This window comes from Ranitomeya imitator, chromosome 2 (genome assembly GCF_032444005.1).
Source record: "Ranitomeya imitator isolate aRanImi1 chromosome 2, aRanImi1.pri, whole genome shotgun sequence".
Taxonomy (NCBI): Eukaryota; Metazoa; Chordata; class Amphibia; order Anura; family Dendrobatidae; genus Ranitomeya; species Ranitomeya imitator.
Window position 1 is genome coordinate 762,575,171 of NC_091283.1, and position 25,415 is coordinate 762,600,585.

A 25,415-nucleotide genomic window follows, 5' to 3' on the forward strand; every position below is an offset into this window, starting at 1 on the left:
AATGATATGTCCATCTCTGATCTGACCACAAAACACTCCATTTATATAAAACATGCTGCTGCCTTAATACCAGCATGTCTGGATAGGAGAGAAAAATGCACATGATCCCTACCTGTTAACCCCTGATGATCACCCAATTAACCACTTCCCACTATGAATTCATACGGCCAACAACCTGACAAACTATGATAACAACAATGAATATAATTTTATCTATTTATTATACATATATATATATATATATATGTATAATTATACTGTATATAACCAGCATGCACAAATAACAATGTCAGAAACACAAAATAGCACACAAACTCTTATACAACAGACAAAGGGCAGGAGGGAGGGCAATCTTCTTTCTCCACTGAGGTCTGGGATGGAAAGGGAATCCCATTAGCTGGCCCTGCTTTATAAACCCCTATACCACCTGACCACGGGACAGCCCCTTTTATAAAACATATGCTGCTGCTTTAACTATAGCATGCCCGGACAGGACAAACAATACAAGCCCATGTCTTCTCACTGTTGACCCCACTGGCAGACACAGACAGAAAAGGGGTCCCAGTGCAAGAACACTATATGGGCCCTTTGCAGGCCAGAAGCTCATCATAATGCACAATTCCATCTGCTTTGGAGGTAGTAGTGGCCCCTGTGAGGCTGCACATGTTGAACCAATGATATTTCCTCTCCTGGTTAACCCCATATTTCCCGCTCAGCATCCCTGCAGTCAGTACGCTTTCCACTAGCAGCGTGGATCTTTTCAGGAGGCTTCCAGATCCAGTGTAATAAAGGGGGAGGAGGATGGTGTGATTGGTCGGAGGACACTGATGGCTTCAATGAAGTCAGAGCTGGGCTACCACAGCAGAATAATACAGCAGCATGTCGTGTGCTCGCAGCAAGGACACCGCATTCTGTACACAAGGTAAGTTTGGCTGCTGAGAACTTGCCCTTTGTTGTGCCTGATGCCCAGATCAGCCCTGGCATTGTCACCATGCAGTAATATCCAGCTCCAGATCCTACAGATTTCCCTTCCAGAGTTCTGTTCTTATCAAGGAGCATAGAAACTATCACATCTGACTGATGTATTATCAGGGAAACTGTGCCTATTACAGTAATCGACCATAAAGGAGACCCCATTGTGAATAAACGTAACATGGCCTAAAATGTGGACGCGATGAACATTACGGCAATTGTTACAATAACCATAAGAATTTAAAAATACGACCAATTCTTCTGCAGATTTCTATCGATCTATCCGGTCTCTTTAGTACAGGGAAGCGATGATTACAATAGCATTTTAGGATATCAAAGTGCTACATTATATCGTTACAGTGTCAATGTTTGTTTTATGTTGATAAATATTTGCAAGGCTGATGTCTATTGAGTGCTGATGGCAGTATATGCTGTATCCGGTGTATTGCTTGGTCCAGGTGCTTGCAGACATGTGGATTTCTGCTTACTGAGACTGCAGATAAACAGTTACTAAGTCAGCAATGCATGGACTGCAATGGGCAGCAGAGGGCTTATTTCTGGGGTCTCTTGTGTTCTGTGATATTCAGCTGCCCTCTTCTCTGTATCATGCACCTGATCAGATAATAGAATTGTCCGTTTAATTGCTTAAAAAAATGGATGTGACATTGGCCGCAAGTTGGGTAATGAGGCATTGGCCATGTGTGATGATGCTGTGCTGTGGACTGTATTCAGACTCCATCACATCGACATTCTGTACTCAAGGCCTATTAGTATATTCGATATGCCTGAACTGCAGCGTGTTCATATGACGGTGCATCCTGAGCAGGTCAGCGCAATAATCGGTAACGTTACAATTTCAGATCTGTCAGATGGTGTTTGCTGGTGCATATTGCCACTATTTATGATGTGAAATGTGTTTTCCAATGCACCGCAGAGCCTACATCTCCGTGCAAGTCATGTGCTTGCTGTACCACCATCGTTTCTAATGCTGCTGCTCGAATGCTCAAAATAGAATTGAAATAAAACGCGAGCTGCGTCTGTCTAATGATTACATGCTGTAACTTCAGCGCGGTGGGGACTCCGCAGCCGTCCACCTGGCACTTTAAGCTCAGCCCTGTTTATATCATGTTGTTAGTTTTGGGGTGGTTACATGGATCTAATGATATAAAATGAATAATATTTACATTAATACAACTTACGTGATTCATTAACAGATTACCAGGATCAGGCCTATGCATGACTGCCTCACTCAGATGTAGTTGGTCTGCACAAAAACAATGTCACCCTGATACAAGTCCTGTGCAGGCACATCTGTGTCTCCATGGAGTGTAGCTCCTTATTTCCTAAGTGTTCCTGTAGGTTCACATTGCGTTAGGGCAGTCCGTTTAGCGCATAGCACTACGGACTGCGCTAACGCAACGTCCCAAAAGGGATCGATGCCCGATCTGCGCTAGCGAGGAACGGACCGCGAATGCTGCAAGCAGCGTTTGAGGTCCGTCACTCAAATGACAGCACATCGCTAGCGCACGCCCAATGTGGGTGATGCGTTTGCCATTACAAGCAATGGCGGCGTTAACGGACTATGTTACACTGTGTTATGCCGCGGTGTAACGTAGTCCGTTTAATGGGTTCACACAATGCATTTGTATACAGTCGGAATGGCACAGGACTCCTGAACACATTTACACCCACTAAGTGACTTTCTAAAATGCCTGTGAGGTTCCTGGAAAATAACTTGCACTTCCCTAAGCCATTTATCAAAGCCAAGAGGGATTACATGGTTCACTCCCTGCAGTACTTACTGTTAAATGGAAGGCACAGCATCTAACACTGATGGCATGTCTGCCAGGGCAGCCATAGGAATTTCTGGGCCCTATACAGTCACGTGCAGCCGACCCTGCCTGCCCCTTTATATCAAATGCATACAGTACACATTTCTCACACACAAGACTGTGTCCACATATTGATGCACACAGCACACATATTAGACACATATTACACACATACTATTCACTGATTAGATACATACAGCACACACTGCTCACATTAGATACATACAGCACACACTGCTCACATTAGATACATACAGCACACACTGCTCACATTAGATACCCACAGCACACACTGATCACATTAGATACATACAGCACACACTGCTCACATTAGATACATACAGCACACACTGCTCACATTAGATACACACAGCACACACTGATCACATTAGATACATACAGCACACACTGCTCACATTAGATACATACAGCACACACTGCTCACATTAGATACACACAGCACACGCTGCTCACATTAGATACACACAGCACACACTGCTCTCATTAGATACACACAGCACACACTGCTCACATTAGATACATACAGCACACGCTGCTCACATTAGATACATACAGCACACACTGCTCACATTAGATACATACAGCACACACTGCTCACATTAGATACATACAGCACACACTGCTCACATTAGATACCCACAGCACACACTGATCACATTAGATACATACAGCACACACTGCTCACATTAGATACCCACAGCACACACTGATCACATTAGATACATACAGCACACACTGCTCACATTAGATACACACAGCACACACTGCTCACATTAGATACATACAGCACACACTGCTCACATTAGATACATACAGCACACACTGCTCACATTAGATACATACAGCACACACTGCTCACATTAGATACACACAGCACACACTGCTCTCATTAGATACACACAGCACACACTGCTCACATTAGATACACACAGCACACACTGCTCACATTAGATACACACAGCACACACTGCTCACATTAGATACATACAGCACACACTGCTCACATTAGATACATACAGCACACACTGCTCACATTAGATACATACAGCACACACTGCTCACATTAGATACCCACAGCACACACTGATCACATTAGATACATACAGCACACACTGCTCACATTAGATACCCACAGCACACACTGATCACATTAGATACATACAGCACACACTGCTCACATTAGATACACACAGCACACACTGCTCACATTAGATACATACAGCACACACTGCTCACATTAGATACATACAGCACACACTGCTCACATTAGATACACACAGCACACACTGCTCACATTAGATACACACAGCACACACTGCTCTCATTAGATACATACAGCACACACTGCTCACATTAGATACATACAGCACACACTGCTCACATTAGATACCCACAGCACACACTGATCACATTAGATACATACAGCACACACTGCTCACATTAGATACCCACAGCACACACTGATCACATTAGATACATACAGCACACACTGCTCACATTAGATACCCACAGCACACACTGATCACATTAGATACATACAGCACACACTGCTCACATTAGATACCCACAGCACACACTGCTCACATTAGATACATACAGCACACACTGCTCACATTAGATACACACAGCACACACTGCTCACATTAGATACACACAGCACACACTGCTCTCATTAGATACATACAGCACACACTGCTCACATTAGATACATACAGCACACGCTGCTCACATTAGATACACACAGCACACGCTGTTCACATTAGATACATACAGCACACGCTGCTCACATTAGATACATACAGCACACGCTGCTCACATTAGATACACACAGCACACACTGCTCACATTAGATACACACAGCACACACTGCTCACATTAGATACACACAGCACACACTGCTCACATTAGATACACACAGCACACACTGCTCACATTAGAAACACACAGCACACACTGCTCACATTAGATACACACAGCACACACTGTTCACATTAGATACACACAGCACACACTGCTCACATTAGATACACACAGCACACACTGCTCACATTAGATACATACAGCACACACTGCTCACATTAGATACATACAGCACACGCTGCTCACATTAGATACACACAGCACACGCTGCTCACATTAGATACACACAGCACACACTGCTCACATTAGATACACAGAGCACACACTGCTCACATTAGATACACACAGCACACGCTGCTCACATTAGATACACACAGCACACACTGCTCACATTAGATACATACAGCACACGCTGCTCACATTAGATACACACAGCACACACTGCTCACATTAGATACACACAGCACACACTGCTCACATTAGATACACACAGCACACACTGCTCACATTAGATACGCACAGCACACACTGCTCACATTAGATACATACAGCACACACTGCTCACATTAGATACATACAGCACACACTGCTCACATTAGATACATACAGCACACACTGCTCACATTAGATACACACAGCACACGCTGCTCACATTAGATACACACAGCACACGCTGCTCACATTAGATACACACAGCACACGCTGCTCACATTAGATACATACAGCACACACTGCTCACATTAGATACATACAGCACACACTGCTCACATTAGATACACACAGCACACGCTGCTCACATTAGACGTCTGCTTCCCGCACTGTGACTGCCGGCCGTAAAGTGAAAGCAGAGCACAGCTGCTGTGCTTTCACTTTCACTTTACGGCCGGCAGTCAGTGAGTGCGGGAAGCAGACGGCAAGGGACCTGACGGACACCAGAATGTAAGTATGTGCTGTTTGTTTTTTTTTAGTTTTACGCTGGTAACCAGGGTAAACATCGGGTTACTAAGCGCGGTCCTGCGCTTAGTTTTCCCGATGTTTACCCTGGATACCCAGGGACCTCGGCATCGTTGGTCGCTGGAGAGCTGTCTGTGTGACAGCTCCCCAGCGACCACACTACGATTTACCTACGATCACGGCCAGGTCATATCGCTGGTCGTGATCGTAGGTAAATCGTATAGTGTGACGGTACCCTAAGACTTGACATTAACAGCCTGAAGAATCTTAATAAAAATGTTTTGTATTGTTAAAACAATGATTGACCTGCAAATACTGTTTTTGTTTCCATGGTAACTTCTAATATATTCATCTTGCTCCGAATTTTTATGTAATATTTGTAGGATTGAGTGACATGTGAAATAAAGACTTCCATGGTGTATCCTGGATGTATTGCATTCTTACTGACCAAACATGATGGAATTGTCTGTACATTTTGGATTGACCATTGGAACAATAGATGTAAAATCCACATTGTCTTAACGTGTCGGCAGTTTTTTAGCGTCAGACAAATATCACCACCATTATCAGTGCCCGTGCTGCACTCCACAAACTATATATTAATAATATATATATAATATATCATAATAAGTATATTATCTCCTGACTACCCCGGTATACCCCAAAAATACCTTTCTTAATTGCTCCCACGCTGAATGTAAATCAAGGGCTTGTAATGTAACGCAGCTAAACTCAAACGTGCTGCCTTTCCCCCACAGGAACTTTGTCTAAAAAGTGTGTTCTGATTTCCCAGCACTTTCTAATTAAGCAGGAGGCTAGACTAGGAGATCAAAACTGTATCCTTAAATCTCACATACTGAGAAACTTAAGCTATGGTGGGGGCATGTTCTTTTTCTGCTGTGTTGCTACTTGTTTATGATTGGGCAACTCGTACAAGAAGAAGAAATACGCGTCCCCCCAAAAAAAATGTGATAACACCCACTTGAACTTAACAGAAGTTATCTCATTAGATGCCAACTACTTTCATTGCTAACTGCAACAGAGAGGTGAAAAAAATGTTATTATTCCATTCTGCTGCCACAATCATGTCTCTAGTTCAACATGAAAAAATTATTGAAAAGTCCTCTTTAATCTGCATTAAAGCATCTTTACATACATGCCATTAGTTGGGGGTACAGGATCCTGTTGACAGGTTCTCTTTAATGTATGGAGCTGTGCCTGATAAATATAGAAGGGGAAAAGTCTCAAAACAACCAATTGACGGTAATGCTGAAAGATGGTCCGCAGCAAAATTTTGGATAACCCCTTTGATACTAACAATCAGTTTTTCTAACAGCCACTTTACCATATCCTCGATATTGGGCAGGGTGATGGAAATCACAGCTACGGAGCATCGAGCTTCAATGGATTGTAGTGCGACTGTTTTTTGGAAGTTGCTTAGCAACAACATCATTATACTTTTTTGAGACTACTGCTTTTGTGCAAAGCATAATTAACACCACCTCATACACCTGAGTACCACAAATAAGTTATACCATGTATATGAATTTGTCTCTAAATGTACAGAGCCTTAAAAGTTAGTCACATGAAATCTGATTCTAAACATATTTGTAAAAATGTAGTATGGCGACAGATTCCATATCATATATGGAGCTATTCTGCCATAGAAGGATTGAGGAACATGTTTACCTGCAGTGGGTGTAGCTCGGGACCGGAAAGTATAGTTGACCTAACTCTTTATTCCAAAGTGCTTTTCAAAAGGTCAAGTCCACTTATACACTTCGTATTTGATCTGAAAGGTAATAGTTCTCATCATCTCCTTTAATGCAAATTACAGCTGATTAAAAAATCCAAAGACTTTCTAAAATCAGACCACTTGTCTAATTGATCCTTTACTGCATTAGCTTCAACTCATCTCTAAGATATTGATATTCTCCTATTGAATTGTGCTTTTGCCAAGCTTGGCAGTAAAGCAGACAACATAGGCCTAAAACATACCACTAAGTTTTGCTGTTCTCCTCTAAAAAGTACTTCTGTATATAAATATAGTCTAAGTATATTTTTGACTGAATATACAACAAGAACGTAGATATATATATGTATATACACTGTGTATATATATATATATATATATATATATATATATATATACACACTGTGTATATATATATATATATATATATATACAGTGGGGCAAAAAAGTATTTAGTCAGTCAGCAATAGTGCAAGTTCCACCACTTAAAAAGATGAGAGGTGTCTGTAATTTACATCATAGGTAGACCTCAACTATGGGAGACAAACTGAGAAAAAAAAAATCCAGAAAATCACATTGTCTGTTTTTTTATGATTTTTTTTGCATATTATGGTGGAAAATAAGTATTTGGTCAGAAACAAACAATCAAGATTTCTGGCTCTCACAGACCTGTAACTTCTTCTTTAAGAGTCTCCTCTTTCCTCCACTCATTACCTGTAGTAATGGCACCTGTTTAAACTTGTTATCAGTATAAAAATACACCTGTGCACACCCTCAAACAGTCTGACTCCAAACTCCACTATGGTGAAGACCAAAGAGCTGTCAAAGGACACCAAAAACAAAATTGTAGCCCTGCACCAGGCTGGGAAGACTGAATCTGCAATAGCCAACCAGCTTGGAGTGAAGAAATCAACAGTGGGAGCAATAATTAGAAAATGGAAGACATACAAGACCACTGATAATCTCCCTCGATCTGGGGCTCCACGCAAAATCCCACCCCGTGGGGTCAGAATGATCACAAGAACGGTGAGCAAAAATCCCAGAACCACGCGGGGGGACCTAGTGAATGAACTGCAGAGAGCTGGGACCAATGTAACAAGGCCTACCATAAGTAACACACTACGCCACCATGGACTCAGATCCTGCAGTGCCAGACGTGTCCCACTGCTTAAGCCAGTACATGTCCGGGCCCGTCTAAAGTTTGCTAGAGAGCATTTGGATGATCCAGAGGAGTTTTGGGAGAATGTCCTATGGTCTGATGAAACCAAACTGGAACTGTTTGGTAGAAACACAACTTGTTGTGTTTGGAGGAAAAAGAATACTGAGTTGCATCCATCAAACACCATACCTACTGTAAAGCATTGTGGTGGAAACATCATGCTTTGGGGCTGTTTCTTTGCAAAGGGGCCAGGACGACTGATCCGGGTACATGAAAGAATGAATGGGGCCATGTATCGTGAGATTTTGAGTGCAAACCTCCTTCCATCAGCAAGGGCATTGAAGATGAAACGTGGCTGGGTCTTTCAACATGACAATGATCCAAAGCACACCGCCAGGGCAACGAAGGAGTGGCTTCGTAAGAAGCATTTCAAGGTCCTGGAGTGGCCTAGCCAGTCTCCAGATCTCAACCCTATAGAAAACCTTTGGAGGGAGTTGAAAGTCCGTGTTGCCAAGCGAAAAGCCAAAAACATCACTGCTCTAGAGGAGATCTGCATGGAGGAATGGGCCAACATACCAACAACAGTGTTGGCAACCTTGTGAAGACTTACAGAAAATGTTTGACCTCTGTCATTGCCAACAAAGGATATATTATAAAGTATTGAGATGAAATTTTGTTTCTGACCAAATACTTATTTTCCACCATAATATGCAAATAAAATGTTAAAAAAACAGACAATGTGATTTTCTGGATTTTTTTTCCTCAGTTTGTCTCCCATAGTTGAGGTCTACCTATGATGTAAATTATAGACGCCTCTCATCTTTTTAAGTGGTGGAACTTGCACTATTGCTGACTGACTAAATACTTTTTTGCCCCACTGTATATATAGTGATGCAGTGACCCCTGTTACAGCTAGGGGGCGCTGTGTATGCTCCTCAGGATATGCATGGAGGCATATCAGTGGTTATAATGATGGTGAGACAGTTACTGGCAGAATTGTAAATGGCCAATATCTGTCGCAGAGGGAGTCTGCGCTGTAAGCCTGAAGTAATGTTGTTGTTTTGGGACCTGTACTCCCACAAGTGTTTGTATAGTTGTGAAGGGAGGCTTACTGGGCTAGTTTGAGAGCTGGGCGGGTCGAACTAGCCACACACACACCACCCATCTATGGGATTGGTTACAACTACATAATGTAACCATGGTGTGGGTCACATAGTTCCTGTGTATGGACCTGCAATGGGGTCTGTAGTGGTTCCGGTGTATGGACCTGAGTGGTATACATAATGAAGACTGTGTAGATCCTGGACGGCTTGTGTGTTGGGAGGTCCTGTGTGTGGACCAGATCCCTGAACAGCGCACTGAGAGGCCGTGGATCTGGAAGACTGGTGTGTTGGGAGATCCAGGGAGTAGGATTGGATCCCTGTTAAGCGCACTGAGAGAATTGTGTGTTGGATGGTCCCAGGTGGGGACGGACGTACTGAACAGCACATGTAGTGGCAGTGGCCTGTGTTGGAAGTCCTGGGAGTGGGACTTCCTGATAGCACAACCTGTGTTGGAAGTCATGTGAGTAGGATTCCTGAAGAGCACATGGGAAGGAGTGGATGCAGAGTCTGGAACGACACTGCACTGGGGGAGCTACAGCCCATCTGAGGATGTGGACTGTCAGGTGACCTAGTGAGCAAGGCATTGTCTGGGATGGTGATCCCAGGCCAGCAGCTTCCCTGAGAGAGAGAGGACTGACAGTGACAGGAGGTCAGCGTGTGGAGCAGGATCTCCAGAAAGGTAACACCCGGGAAGGGGGCTATCATAATGGCAGAGACGTATCTACCGGTTGGACAGACTGTTGGTGCTTGTTGTGTTCCATGGATATTGATGAACTGTTCGGCATACAGTCACCCATGGTAACTGGACAAATTTAGAAGTCCGGCATGTTTAGTGAACTGTGAGTTGAAGCCGTATAACATGTATATAATGAACTGTGCATGTCCCGGTTTAGGATGTCATAATAAACCCCATGGGCTGTTTTTGTGAGAAACGTGCCTGTGTGACTGAGTCCCGTTGCTAGTTGCTAAGCGAGTGTTCCCCAACACAAACAGTAGTGCTATCTCACTATATATATATATATATATATATATATATATATATACAGTACAGACCAAAAGTTTGGACACACCTTCTCATTTAAAGATTTTTCCATATTTTCATGACTATGAAAATTGTAAATTCACACTGAAGGCATCAAGACTATGAATTAACACATGTGGAATTATATACTTAACAAAAAAGTGTGAAACAACTGAAAATATGTCTTATTTTCTAGGTTCTTCAAAGTAACCACCTTTTGCTTTGATGACTGCTTTGCACACTCTTGGCATTCTCTTGATGAGCTTCAAGAGGTAGTCACCGGAAATGGTTTTCACTTCACAGGTGTGCCCTGTCAGGTTTAATAAGTGGGATGTCTTGCCTTATAAATGGGGTTGGGACCATCAGTTGTGTTGTGCAGAAGTCTCGTAGATACACAGCTGATAGTCTGTCTGAATAGACTGTTAGAATTTGTATTATGACAAGAAAAACGCAGCTAAGTAAAGAAAAACGAGTGGCCATCATTACTTTAAGAAATGAAGGTCAGTCAGTCCAAAAAATTGGGAAAACTTTAAAATTGTCCCCAAGTGCAGTTGCAAAAACCATCAAGCTCTACAAAGAACCTGGCTCACATGAGGACTGCCCCTGGAAAGGAAGACCAAGAGTCACCTCTGCTTCTGAGGATAAGTTTATCCAAGTCACCAGCCTCAGAAATCGCAGGTTAACAGCAGCTCAGATTAGAGACCAGTCAATGCCACACAGAGTTCTAGCAGCAGACACATCTCTACAACAACTGTTAAGAGAAGACTTTGTGCAGCAGGTCTTCATGTGAAAATAGCTGCTAGGAAACCACTGCTAAGGACAGGCAACAAGCAGAAGAGACTTGTTTGGGCTAAAGAACACAAGGAATGGACAATAGACCAGTGGAAATCTGTGCTTTGGTCTGATGAGTCCAAATTTGAGATCTTTGGTTCCAACCACCGTGTCTTTGTGCGACGCAGAAAAGGTGAGACGGACTCTACATGCCTGGTTCCCACCGTGAAGCATGGAGGAGGAGGTGTGATGGTGTGGGGGTGCTTTGCTGGTGACACTGTTGGAGATTTAATCAAAATTGAATGCATACTGAACCAGCATCGCTACCACAGCATCTTGCAGTGGCATGCTTTTCTATCCGGTTTGCGTTTAGTTGGACCATCATTTATTTTTCAACAGGACAATAACCCCAAACACACCTCCAGGCTGTGTAAGGGCTATTTGACCAAGAAGGAGAGTGATGGGGTTCTATGCCAGATGACCTGATGGTTTGAGGTGAGCTGGACTGCAGAGTGGAGGCAAAAGAGCCAACAAGTGCTAAGCTTCTTTGTGAACTCCTTCAAGATTGTTGGAAGACCATTTCCGGTGACTACCACTTGAAGCTCATCAAGAGAATGCCAAGAGTGTGCAAAGCAGTCATCAAAGCAAAAGGTGTCTACTCTGAAGAACCTAGAATATAAAACATATTTTCAGTTGTTTTACACTTTTTTTTATAATGTAACGCTGGGAGCGTCACTCCGTCCGAAGCTTTTATAGATTGCGCAGGCAATCCTAGCGTTACATTATAGCCAGTGTCAGAAAAAAAATGGCGCCGGAAAGCGCCGACTGCCGGGAGCAGGGGGACATTTATGAACCGTAACCCGGACGTGGGGACACGGTGGACATGATCCCGCCCTGATGATGCTGTGGCAGTTCATGCCACAACAATTTCTTACTTACGCCACTTGATTTCGACCCATGAATGTCCCCCTGCTCCCGGAATCGGCGCCTGCGCAGTCCACGCTTTCCGCCACCATTTTCTTGGTCCTCCTGCTCCCGGAATCGGCACCTGCGCAGTCCGTGCTTTCCGGCGCCATTTTCTTGGATACTGCAGTGTGTCTTCAAGAAAATTGCGCCGGAAACCGCGGACTGCTCAGGTGCCGATTCCGGGAGCAGGGGGGTATTTAGGAGCCGGAAACAGGGGGCGTGTGCACACGATCCCGCCCTCATGACGCTGTGGCACTTCATGCCACTGCCATTTCTTACTTAGGCCACCTGATTCCGGGCCATGAATGTCCCCCTGCTCCAGGAATCGGAACCTGCGCAGTCCGCGCTTTCCGGCGCCATTTTCTTGGATACTGCAGTGTGTCTTCAAGAAAATGGCACCGGAAAGCGTGGACTGCGCAGGCGCCGATTCCGGGAGCAGCAGTCCGCAAGCCAGAGGACCTGGAAGATGGAGCGGCGCGCAGTGCTGGAACGGGACAGGTGAATATAGCAAGTGTCGGGGGCCTGCGCTAGCGGCGACTCTGGCACCTGACCCCCACAGCGCATCGGTGTCCCCGCCTGCTCAGGGCCCCAGCATTCGGCGCCCAGCGACGATAGGTGAGTATGTTATTTTTTTATATATATCGCAGCAGCATACGGGACATATAATACTATGGAGCATCTTATGGGGGCCATCAACCATCATGGAGCAGCATACGGGGCATATACTATGGAGCATGTTATGGGGGCCATGAACCATAATGGAGCAGCATATGAGGCATATACTATGGAGCATCTTATGGGGGCCATCAACCATAATGGAGCAGCATACGGGGCATATATTATGGAGCATGTTATGGGGGCCATCAACCATAATGGAGCAGCATATGAGGCATATACTATGGAGCATCTTATGGGGGCCATCAACAATAATGGAGCAGCATACGGGGCATATACTATGGAGCATCTTATGGGGGCCATCAACCATAATGGAGCAGCATATGAGGCATATACTATGGAGCATCTTATGGGGGCCATCAACCATAATGGAGCAGCATACGGGGCATATACTATGGAGCATCTTATGGGGGCCATCAACCATAATGGAGCAGCATATGAGGCATATACTATGGAGCATCTTATGGGGGCCATCAACATTTATTGAGCAGTATACGGGGCATATACTATGGAGCATCTTATGGGGGCCATCAACCATAATGGAGTAGCATATGAGGCATATACTATGGAGCATCTTATGGGGGCCATCAACCATAATGGAGCAGCATATGAGGCATATACTATGGAGCATCTTATCGGGGCCATCACCCATAATGGTGCAGCATAAGGGGCATATACTATGGAGCATCTTATGGGGGCCATCAACCATAATGCAGCAGCATATGAGGCATATACTATGGAGCATCTTATGGGGGCCATCAACCATAATGGTGCAGCATATGAGGCATACACTATGGAGCATCTTATCGGGGCCATCACCCATAATGGTGCAGCATACGGGGCATATACTATGGAGCATCTTATGGGGGCCATCAACCATAATGCAGTAGCATATGAGGCATATACTATGGAGCATCTTATGGGGGCCATCAACCTTTATGGAGCAGCGTATGGGGCATATGGATGGGAGCAGCAAATTACAGAACGGTGGCGCAGGATGGGAGCAGCACATGACAGAACGGGGGCGCAGGATGGGAGCAGCACATGACAGGATGGGGGCGCAGGATGGGAGCCGCAAATAACAGGATGGGGGCGCAAGATGGTAGCAGAATATGACAAGATTAGGGTGCAGGATGGCAGCAACACATACCAGGATGGAGACCATATGCCAATATAAATGCTCGGCACCTGGGCATAGAACGGGTTCAATAGCTAGTATATATATATTCAGCTCTGGCAAAAATTAAGAGACCACCACATCAAAACCCTGTCATGGGCAGTCCAATCTCCTGACCTGAACCCCATTGAAATCCTCTGGAATGTAATCAGGAGGATGATGGATAGTCACAAGCCATCAAACAAAGAAGAACTGCTTAAATTTGTGTGCCAGGAGCAGTGTGAAAGACTGGTGGAAAGCATGCCAAAACGCATGAAAGCTGTGATTAAAAATCATGGTTATTCCACAAAATATTGATTTCTGAACTCTTCCTGAGTTAAAACATTAGTATTGTTGTTTCTAAATGATTATGAACTTGTTTTCCTTGCATTATTTGAGGTCTGAAAGGACTGGGTTTTTTTTATTTTTGACCATTTCTACTTTTTGGAAAGAAAATGCTAAATTTATTGGAAATTTGCTTGGAAATTCGGAGACGTTGTCAGAAGTTTATAGAATATACCTATAAAGAGAAAAATCAGACAAACTGAACATTTTGCAGTGGTCTCTTAATTTTTGACAGAGCTGTATATACTATATATACAGGTGCTTCTCACAAAATTAGAATATCATCAAAAGGTTCATTTATTTCAGTTCTTCAATACAAAAAGTGAAACTCATACATTATATAGAGTCATTACAAACAGAGTGATCCCTTTAAAGTGTTTTATTTACCGTATATACTCGAGTATAAGCCGAGATTTTCAGCCCAAATTTTTGGGCTGAAAGTGCCCCCCTCGGCTTATACTCGAGTCACGGTAGCGGTGGGGTCGGCGGGTGAGGGGGAGAGGGCGCTGAGGCATACTTACCTAGTCCCAGCGATCCTCGCGCTGTCCCTGCCGTCCCACGGGCTTCGGCGCTGCAGCTTCTTCCTCTCTTCAGCGGTCACGTGGGACCGCTCATTAGAAAAATGAATAGGCGGCTCCACCTCCCATAGGGGCGGAGCCGCCTATTCATTTCTCTAATCAGCGGTTCCGGTGACCGCTGATAGAGAAAGAATCTGCGGCACCGAAGACAGCTGTGACAGGCGGGGACAGCGCGAGGATCGCCAGGACTAGGTGAGTATGTTATATTCACCTGTCCACGTTCCAGCCGCCGGGCGCCGATCCATCTTCCCGGCGTCTATCTGCGCTCTGACTGTTCAGGTCAGAGGGCGCGATGACGCACTAGTGTGCGCGGCGCCCTCTGCCTGATCAGTCAGTGCAGAGAGACGCCGGGACCGGACGCTGGGAGCTGCAATCAGCGAGGTGAGTATGGCTTTTTTTTTTTTATTGCAGCAGCAGCGGCCATGGCACAGACTTATACCGAGCATCTATGGGGCAATATGAACGCAGCAGAGCACAGTATGGGGCAGATATGGGGATATATGAACGCAGCAGAGCACAGTATGGGGCAGATATGGGGATATATGAACGCAGCAGAGCACAGTATGGGGCAGATATGGGGATATATGAACGCAGCAGAGCACAGCATGGGGCACAGATATGGGGATATATGAACGCAGCAGAGCACAGTATGGGGCAGATATGGGGATATATGAACGCAGCAGAGCACAGTATGGGGCAGATATGGGGATATATGAACGCAGCAGAGCACAGCATGGGGCACAGATATGGGGATATATGAACGCAGCAGAGCACAGTATGGGGCAGATATGGGGATATATGAACGCAGCAGAGCACAGTATGGGGCAGATATGGGGATATATGAACGCAGCAGAGCACAGTATGGGGCAGATATGGGGATATATGAACTCAGCTACTGATGTCTCAATTAATTTTACTTTTATTGGTATCTATTTTTATTTTTGAAATTCACCGGTAGTTGCTGCATTTCCACCCTAGGCTTATACTCAAGTCAATAAGTTTTCCCAGTTTTTTGTGGCAAAATTAGGGGGGTCTGCTTATACTCGGGTCGGCTTATACTCGAGTATATACGGTATGTTAATGTTGAGGATTATGACTTACAGCCAAAGAAAACCCAAGAGTCATTATCTCAGTAAATTAGAATACTTTATAACACCTGCTTGAAAAATTATTTTAAAATCCGAAATGTTGGCCTACTGAAATGTATGTTCAGTAAATGCTCTCAATACATGGTTGGGGCTCTTTTTGCATCAATTACTGCATCAATGCAGAGTGGCATGGAGGCGATCAGGCTGTGGCACTGCTGAGGTGTTATGGAAGCCCAGGTTGCTTTGATAGCAGCCTTCAGCTCATCTGCATTGTTGGGTCTGGTGTCTCTCATCTTCCTCTTGACAATATATATTTATACTGTATGTTATAAGAGTAAATAATTCATTACTGTGAAAAAAATGAATAAAGCTTATAGGGGCTGTCTGACTAAGGGTGTTCTCACATCTGCATATAACATCAGCGAGTGCAATATGAGAAAAAAAATCACATTGCACTCGCCACAATAGTATTCAATTAGGCAGTGTTCATCTGTGAGTTTTTCCTCACCTGGAATTGAGGTGAGGAAAAATTGCAACATGTAGCATATGGTCCTTTAAATGGTCGAAACTCACCAATGCAAGTCAATGGGTGCCATTTTTACACACCCGTCTTATAGAAAACCTGACATTTCATCAGCTGTGTACAGTAAATTCACAGCCCAAACCGTCAAATATAATAGATAGAATAGATATACAGATAGAATAGATAGAAAGATGTAATTGAGATACTGTATATAATTAGAGTAGTGCATGTCTAACTTACTGTACATGTATTTAGCTTATAATTAAATAAATAAAAGAAAAATGGCATGGGGGCCCCCTTATTTTAGTTAATCAGCAGAGGGAAAGGTGACAGCTGGGGGCAGGGCTGTTGTTTATAGTCTTGGAAGGGGTTAATAAACAGGGAGCTTTCCAGGCTATTATCAGCTCACAGCTGTCTACTTGGCCTTTACTGGTTATTAACAAAGAAAATGATGTGGGGCCCCCTATATTTAATAGTCAGCAAAGGCTAAGCAGAGAGCTGTGGGCGGATATCCATAGGCTGGGTAGGGGTTATGAATATTGGCCCCCTCCCAGACTAATAACATCAGCCCTCAGCCGCCCAAGAAATGGAGCATACAATTGCATACACATGTCATACGGATGCTAGATGATGAAAAAAAACGCACACTCACATAGCACTTGCATGGCATAGGGATGCTAGGTGAGAAAAAAAATGCATGACTCTCGCCTGACACTCTCCAAGTTTTCTGGCTGAAATTCTCAGCTACTTTATATACGTAGATGTGAGTGTAGCCTTAAAAAAAATACAGAAGATTAGGGATTTTTAAAAAATAATAAATTCATGTATACTTACCTGCTCTATCCCCCATGGATCCAGGACAGGCCGCTCCTAAAAATGAGGCGTTTTGCTTCCAGTCCGAGATGGCAGAGCAGCCTGTACTGCAGCCACAGGGGATAGAGTCGGTGAGTACACATTCTTTTATTAGTTTTAACCATCCTTTCCCTCTGTATTATTTTTTTAAATTGGACAACCTCTTTAAAGTGAATATCCACCCTTTAACACTGTCAGTTTTAGGTCTAAAAATCTGCGATGATTGATTTGTTGAGTTGGAGATCCATTTTTCTGGTACAGAGCCTCAAATCACAAGTATCATTGAGCTAAATAAGCATGTAAATGAGCTGTCAAAATTCACACATTTTCCTGTAGGACTTTGTAATTGCTGATCAATGCTTCTATGTATATTAAGAGAAGTCATTTTGGTGGTCTTTACATATAATATCAGATGTATTGTTTATAGTACAGTACTGACACGAATCTGCAAAAAGTGCCCGGCCAATAGCAACATACTGTACACTGTCTGTTATTTCTAGCCTTGTCTTACCGCTGTCTCCATTGTATTGCTTACTCATATTACTGTTTGATATGATACTTCGCCATTTAATGGAAAAATCCATTCCTCCTTGAATGTTTTTTGATTTGTTACAAAACAAATGGTCTGACTGCGTGAGCCCAACTACTTTAGTCTCGGAGAACACGAGCAGATCTTATTTTATCTCCAGTTTGTTCTGCTTTTTAAGGTGAGGTGTGGAGGTACAGTACACACAAGTGTACGTGTAATATGACATGAGTGTAACTTGCAGGGTCTCTGTATGTGTAACATGCAGTGTGTGTGTGTGTGTGTGTGTGTGTGTGTGGCATGCATAAGTGTGCATGGGTAACATATAGTGTATGTATGTGTAACCTACAGTGTGTTTATGTACCATGCAATGTGTGTAGCATGGTGTGTGAATGTAACATGTAGTGTGTGTTTAATATGTAGTGTGTGTGTAACATGCAGTGTGTGTGTGTAATATGCAGTGTGTGTGTTTGCAATATGCAGTATGTGTGCGTGTGTGTAACAAGTAGTGTGTGTGTTTAACATGTTGTGTGTGTAATATGCAGTGTGTGTGTGTGTAACATGCAGTGTGCTTTTTTGCAATATGCAGTATGTGTGCATGTGTGTGTAACAAGTAGTATGTGTGTTTAACATGTTGTGTGTGTAATATGCAGTGTGTGTGTGTGTAACATGCAGTGTGCTTTTTTGCAATATGCAGTATGTGTGTAACATGTTGTGTGTGTGCATGTTGAATGTAGTGTGTGTGTGTGTGTGGCCTGCAGTAAGTGTGTATGGGTAACATATAGTGTGTGGATGTGCAACATACAGTGTATGTGTGTACCATGCAATGTGTGTGTAGCATGGTGTGTGAATGTAACATGTAGTGTGTGTTTAATATGTAGTGTGTGTGTAACATGCAGTGTGTGTGTGTAATATGCAGTGTGTGTGTTTGCAATATGCAGTATGTGTGCATGTGTGTGTAACAAGTAGTGTGTGTGTTTAACATGTTGTGTGTGTGTAATATGCAGTGTGTGTGTAACATGCAGTGTGTTTTTTTGAAATATGCAGTATGTGTGCATGCGTGTGTGTAACATGTAGTGTGTGTGTATGTTGAATGTAGTGTGTGTGTGTGTGTGGCATGCAGTAAGTGTGTATGGGTAACATATAGTGTGTGCGTGTGTAACATACAGTGTGTGTATGTACCATGCAATGTGTGTGTAGCATGGTGTGTGAATGTAACATGTAGTGTGTGTTTAATATGTAGTGTGTGTGTCGCATGTAGTGTGTGTGTGTAACATGCAGTGTGTGTGTGTGTGTGTGTAACATAGTGTGTGAATGCACCAGTATGTATGTGGCATCCACATTCATAAATACCGGCTTTGCAGAAGAGAGTTCAGAGGTATAAACATGTTGGGAATCACTGGGTAGAATGATGCACATTCATCAGGCAATTTGATCGTTTATGCCAGAACAAAAATCATTTTTTTGGACAGCACATCACCTGATATACGCTCCACATGTGCTGCCTATAACATGATGCATACTGAATATAGTTGATCGGATCTCGCTTACTAGTCTATAATGAGCTTGTGTCATCATATGATTCTGTGTAATGGTGCAATATGTCAGCATTTTGGATCCCATTTTTAATTTTTTCCTAGGTCTATGTGTTGTCTAAACCAGCTGTGCATGCATGTTATGATATTTAAGACTAAGTTCACATGGAGCACCCACAATAAAAAAAAATCCTTAGTTACTATCAATGTAGCTACAGTAAAGGTCATCCTTGTGAGAGCCCGTGATCCTATCCTTGACATTGAAATCTTGCCTGGCAAATCTGTGCCTCGAAGGTGCGCTTATAGATTGATGCATCAATGTGATTATGTTGCAGGACTACGCGGACATTGCCTACCATAGACTACTTTTACCATGGGTAGTATTGCTTACATACCGCAGTGGGTTATGTGTAGCACTGACTGGGGTCATTATTAGTAATTATTCTATAGTAGTGAGTAGCTCCTGTTCTATTTTTCAGCTCATTTCTGTAAAATGGGACTTCCTAAAAGTATAAGCAGATACTGTCATCTCCATCCACTCTGGATACCTGGAAGTTAGTAAAGTTATCAGGAGCATTTGTTTCTCCAAATGAAGTGATCAATACTGTTCAAACTTTGCCCTGTCGCTCCAGGCTTCATTAATAATGGAAGGGAGCTGGTAAATATTTTACACTTTACTTTCCTATCAGGTTACCTGGTAGACAGTAACTACGTAGACTTCTTTCTGATGCTTATCTTGACTTGCAGGATTGACAGTACCATATGTTTCAAGATGATGATAGGGTAGAAACATGAAAAATTGTTCAAAAGTGTAAACTTTTATTCAGTATTTATCAGTTAAACCAGTTAAACAGTTGTTTGATCAGAATTTTACAAAATTTTTGTTGAAAACCTGTTTCCAAGGTAATTGTGGTCAGTTTGTGCTTTTATTTTATTACTGCTGCTCCCCTGAGTATCCAGATTTTTCACTTTTTTTAATCCCCCATAAGGTTCCATAGAAATGGGTCTTTTTATTTGTTGCTTTTTTATGGTCTTCTCCAGAGGAGTGTTGCTCACAGGTTAACGCTACAGTAGCCTAATTTCACCCCCCTCAAGAATCATGTGACTCACCCCTAATTGGTAAAGACCATAAAAATTGGTACTAAATAAAAAGGCTGGCATCTCTCGATTGGATTTAAAAAAAATAACAAAGCAGAATAGTCAGCAGGTAAGCAGAAATAAAATGGGAGCAAAAACTGGCCAATTTTGACCTGGTGACAGATCCTCTTTAAAAGAAGAATTCTTTGCCGTTCTCCAAAATTTCGCCTCACCAAAAATACGCTGTGTCCAAAACGCTAATATTCCCGATCTTGGGACGTGTAGCCTTATGTGTCAAAATTACTGACTTACTCCTTTTAAACGGGTGGTTTAACATTTTTAAATAACAAGAGCATAATCTAAAATAACAAACTGCGTAATACCCGATCTATCGTCTGCTGCTATTCGCCAATCTTTCCTTACCAGGCCCCAGCAAGGACGTAACTAGAAGAGCTTTGATACAGGAGTGGCAATGGAAAATTGTTATGGGGTTGGATAACACCTTTAACCTCTAGAGAAAACCTTTCTAGATCAAGCCTTCAAATTGATCCACAACAAAGATTCAAGATCTACTGTAGTTGATCACAAGAGCTTGACGCTTAAGCACCAATGTTAGGTGATTGATAACGCCTGTATTACTTCTCAGTGTTCCCAGTCAACTCAAAGTCTTTTTGAAACCTTTCTAGGTTTTCATGGACATTGCTCTGTGCAATGAGGCATTGACATGTGTAAATAAGAATAAAGCTTTGCGCACATATCCTCAACCGAAAAAAAAGAACTGGAGTATAAGTTGGTATGCATGTAATATAGAAGCAAGTTCACACTGGCCATTAATCAGACAAAGCCCAAGACAGAAACAAATGAATATATACCCTGCTGTAAGTAAATAAGAGGTATAATGCATAAAAATAATGTAGGGTACTTACTAAACACCATTTTTTATTTAAAAAAAGAGCGTAAAAGCCATCCCATTAGCATCAAGGTTTGCTTCTGTTTTGTTTTTTGTTTGTTCCCTCATCCATTTGGGAGTTCTATTGCTTTGTCTATTTCGGAAACAGGGAAATGGAATTATTTCCCAAAATGGACCAGTTTGCTATCTGATGCATACAGAAGTAGAGAGTGGAGATTGATTATTATGGTTTGTGTTTGGTGTCAGTTTTTAGAATGAAAGAAAGAGCTCTAAACAACTAACACCAGATGGAAGCCAGGTGGACTCCGTAACAATCAAAGTAACCCTTCAGCTTCCGTAACAATCAAAGTAACCCTTCAGCTTCCGTTTGCATCAGTTAGCAAATTAGTTTGGTTTGGACGTGAATTCTCTTTGTTCTTAATATAGAACAGACACATTGGACTCTGAAATGGACTTATGGAAATAGCTTAAAGGGGTTTTCCCAATAGCAAAGTTAATTTTAATCAACATTTTGTTTGATCATGCAGAAACATAGTCTGATCATACCACATCTCCTCGGCAGGGAGGACACAAAAAAGAGTGTAGTGTATGTCACGGGATTACTGCTACAGAGAGGAGCCAGAAGATCTCATCATCTGATTACACTTAAGGTACCGTCACACTAGACGATATCGCTAGCGATCCGTGACGTTGCAGCGTCCTCGCTAGCGATATCGTCCAGTGTGACAGGCAGCAGCGATCAGGCCCCTGCTGTGCTGTCGCTGGTCGGGGAAGAAAGTCCAGAGCTTTATTTGGTCGCTGGACTCCCCGCAGACATCGCTGAATCGGCGTGTGTGACACCGATTCAGCGATGTCTTCACTGGTAACCAGGGTAAACATCGGGTAACTAAGCGCAGGGCCGCGCTTAGTAACCCGATGTTTACCCTGGTTACCATCCTAAAAGTAAAAAAAACAAACACTACATACTTACCTACAGCCGTCTGTCCTCCAGCGCTGTGCTCTGCACTCCTCCTGTACTAGCTGTGAGCATCGGTCAGCCGGAAAGCAGAGCGGTGACGTCACCGCTCTGCTTTCCGGCCGCTGTGCTCACACAGACAGTACAGGAGGAGTGCAGAGCACAGCGCTGGAGGACAGACGGCTGTAGGTAAGTATGTACTGTTTGTTTTTTTTACTTTTAGGATGGTAACCAGGGTAAACATCGGGTTACTAAGCGTGGCCCTGCGCTTAGTTACCCAATGTTTACCCTGGTTACCGGCATCGTTGGTCGCTGGAGAGCTGTCTGTGTGACAGCTCTCCAGCGACCAAACAGCGACGCTGCAGCGATCCGGATCGTTGTCGGTATCGCTGCAGCGTCGCTAAGTGTGACGGTACCTTAACTCATGCACTGATTACAAGAACTTATCCCTCATATTAAATGGAGCAGGTTTCTGTCAGCAGTGCAGGGGTTAATTTTTTCAGCTTGGAGTCTCTGAAGCTTCCTGCTTGGAGGATACCAGTTGTGCAGTATCAGCCACTCCCCTCTCCTATATATTCTTGCCTCTAGCAATCTTAATTGCCAGTGTTAAGCCTTGTTCTGCCAGGTGAGGAGTGGAGGTGTCAGTTTTGGTAGAGGCGTTTTGGTTAATTGTTCTGTGACTGTTGCTTGGTGTTTCGGCATGGTGCATAGTCCCCATCCTCTCCTATTTTGTTTACCGTGCTAATCTCTCTGGTGTTTCCCTCTGTTGTCTGTAAGGGCATATTTTGTATTATTGACATTTTCATTTATTCCTGTACATCTTGCCTTGTTTGTATGACTTGTGTATTTACATATGCTATTCCTCCCCGCTTCCCTGGGTTGAGGAAGGGGACAAATATAAGGCTGATTCAGAAGCTCAGCAAGGTTCAGGGCCCCGACGTCAGAAGTAACCTGGGGAGCAGGGATAGCTAGGATGCCCCTAGCATTAGGGACAGGGAAGGAGCCTCTGGCCCTGGGTTATCAAACAGAATTGTAACAGTATGCAAACATTACAGCATGAGATGATAGCTGGTACTTTTTGTGAGGTAAAACATTTCCTAAAAAAGGAAGTGAAATGTTTTGCCTCACAAAAAGAATCAGCTGCGATCCCATGCAGTAATGTCTGTATATTTTCTTTTTGTCCTCCCCTGCCCAGGAGTTGTGGTATGATGAGACCATGTTTAAAAGATTATCAAATTAAAGGAAGGGGAAGGAGGATTGTTGCTTTATAAAATTATCTCAGCACAGGAATATTTTTTTAACACATCCAATTGTGGAGATTATTATTATTATTCCAAGATCTATTAATTAAAATATACTTTGTGGGAAAACCCCTCTACACCATCCACGAGCTCTTAGCTCAAAGTGCATCATGGTGCTGGGTAATATTACTTAATAAAAACTATGGAGCACTGATCAAAACCGTGCAATCGTTTCAGTTGCCACTGTACATTCAAGTAGGAAGCCCTCTCCTGGCATATGTCATGCACACATCTGAGCATCAGACATTGATCATTTCAAAGAAGAATTTTCAGAATTTCGGAGATGAATGGCAATGAGATTAACCCCACTTATCTCATGTTGGGTATTGCAGAAGTTTTTTCTGTCTCCAGAAGCCGGGAAACCAAGTAATAACAAATGTTATTGTGTTGACTTTGCTTCTAGAGGGTATTTATTATGAACTAAATAGTAAAAGCTGCTACCAAGCACTGACGATTTTACATGCATCATTACTCCAGCTGTCCAATTCTGCTACTTCACAACTGAGCCCTGGCTGCTTTCAGATGATTCTTTTTTTCTTTTTAAGAAATAAATAAATAAATAAATAAAACAAACAGAATTGGCAGAATTTTGATGAAGTGACTTATTGGAAAGATGGCATCATATAACAGAGCCATGTTGAAATCTAATGAACTCTTCAGTATGACCAATCCTAATAGCAACGTGTCCCAAATATATTCATATTTTGGATTCTTCACATTCACTATTGTGACCTTTATGAAACAGAGGGATCATGGGGCTTTTGGGAACTTGTGTCTACCATCAGTGCCTCATAGAGAATCCAGCAGAGTTTGGACTCTCATTTACAGAAGTATGAAATAGGAAAACTGCTTTCCACAGAAAGAAAAACTGGTTCTCTAGTGCCAATATTGGAATGAAGCTTTTACCGAACACTTCTGCAAAGTGTTCCTGTATCCTAAGAAGTCCCAGTTCAGCATAGTGTCAGTTAACCAGATGATCAAAAATTTTGCTAACACGTGTTGGTTTCTTTACTGTTTTCTATGACTGTTTCAATACTCGTTTGTCACATACACACTTATCAGTACATGACGTGGACTGCGACAGCAAGAGTTAACTTATCTCCTCTCACTCAATCTTGCACTCAACCTCTGTTATAAGCTGCAGAGTGAGCATTAGGCCACATTCACACGATCAGTATTTGGTGAGTATTTCACATCAGTATCTGTAAGCCGAAACCAGAAGTGGGTGATAAATACAGAAGTGGTGACTTGTTTCTATTATACTTTTCCTCTGATTGTTCCACTCTTGATTTTGGCTTATACATACTGATGTAAAACACTGACCAAATACTGAATATGTGACCGTGGCCTAAATCACACCCCTACACAGTCCACACAACCCGGCTACACAACACGCTGCCATAACTCATCAAACACATGGCCTGATGAGTCCCCAAATTATGCGCCTGCCTGCCTATTAAAATGGCCACACACTCTCCGTAA

At 43.0% G+C, this 25,415-nt stretch overlaps 1 protein-coding gene across 1 annotated transcript in view; it reads left to right on the forward strand.

The window, feature by feature from the left end:
- The first annotated feature begins 828 nt into the window (after window positions 1–828).
- The window catches only part of LOC138665682 (sorbin and SH3 domain-containing protein 1-like), a 532,199-nt gene continuing 507,612 nt past the window's right edge, over window positions 829–25,415 (forward strand). Inside the window, exon 1 of the mRNA XM_069753392.1 lies at window positions 829–922. The gene's annotated coding sequence lies outside the window, so the exon portion shown is untranslated. The remainder of the gene's footprint in view (window positions 923–25,415) is intronic.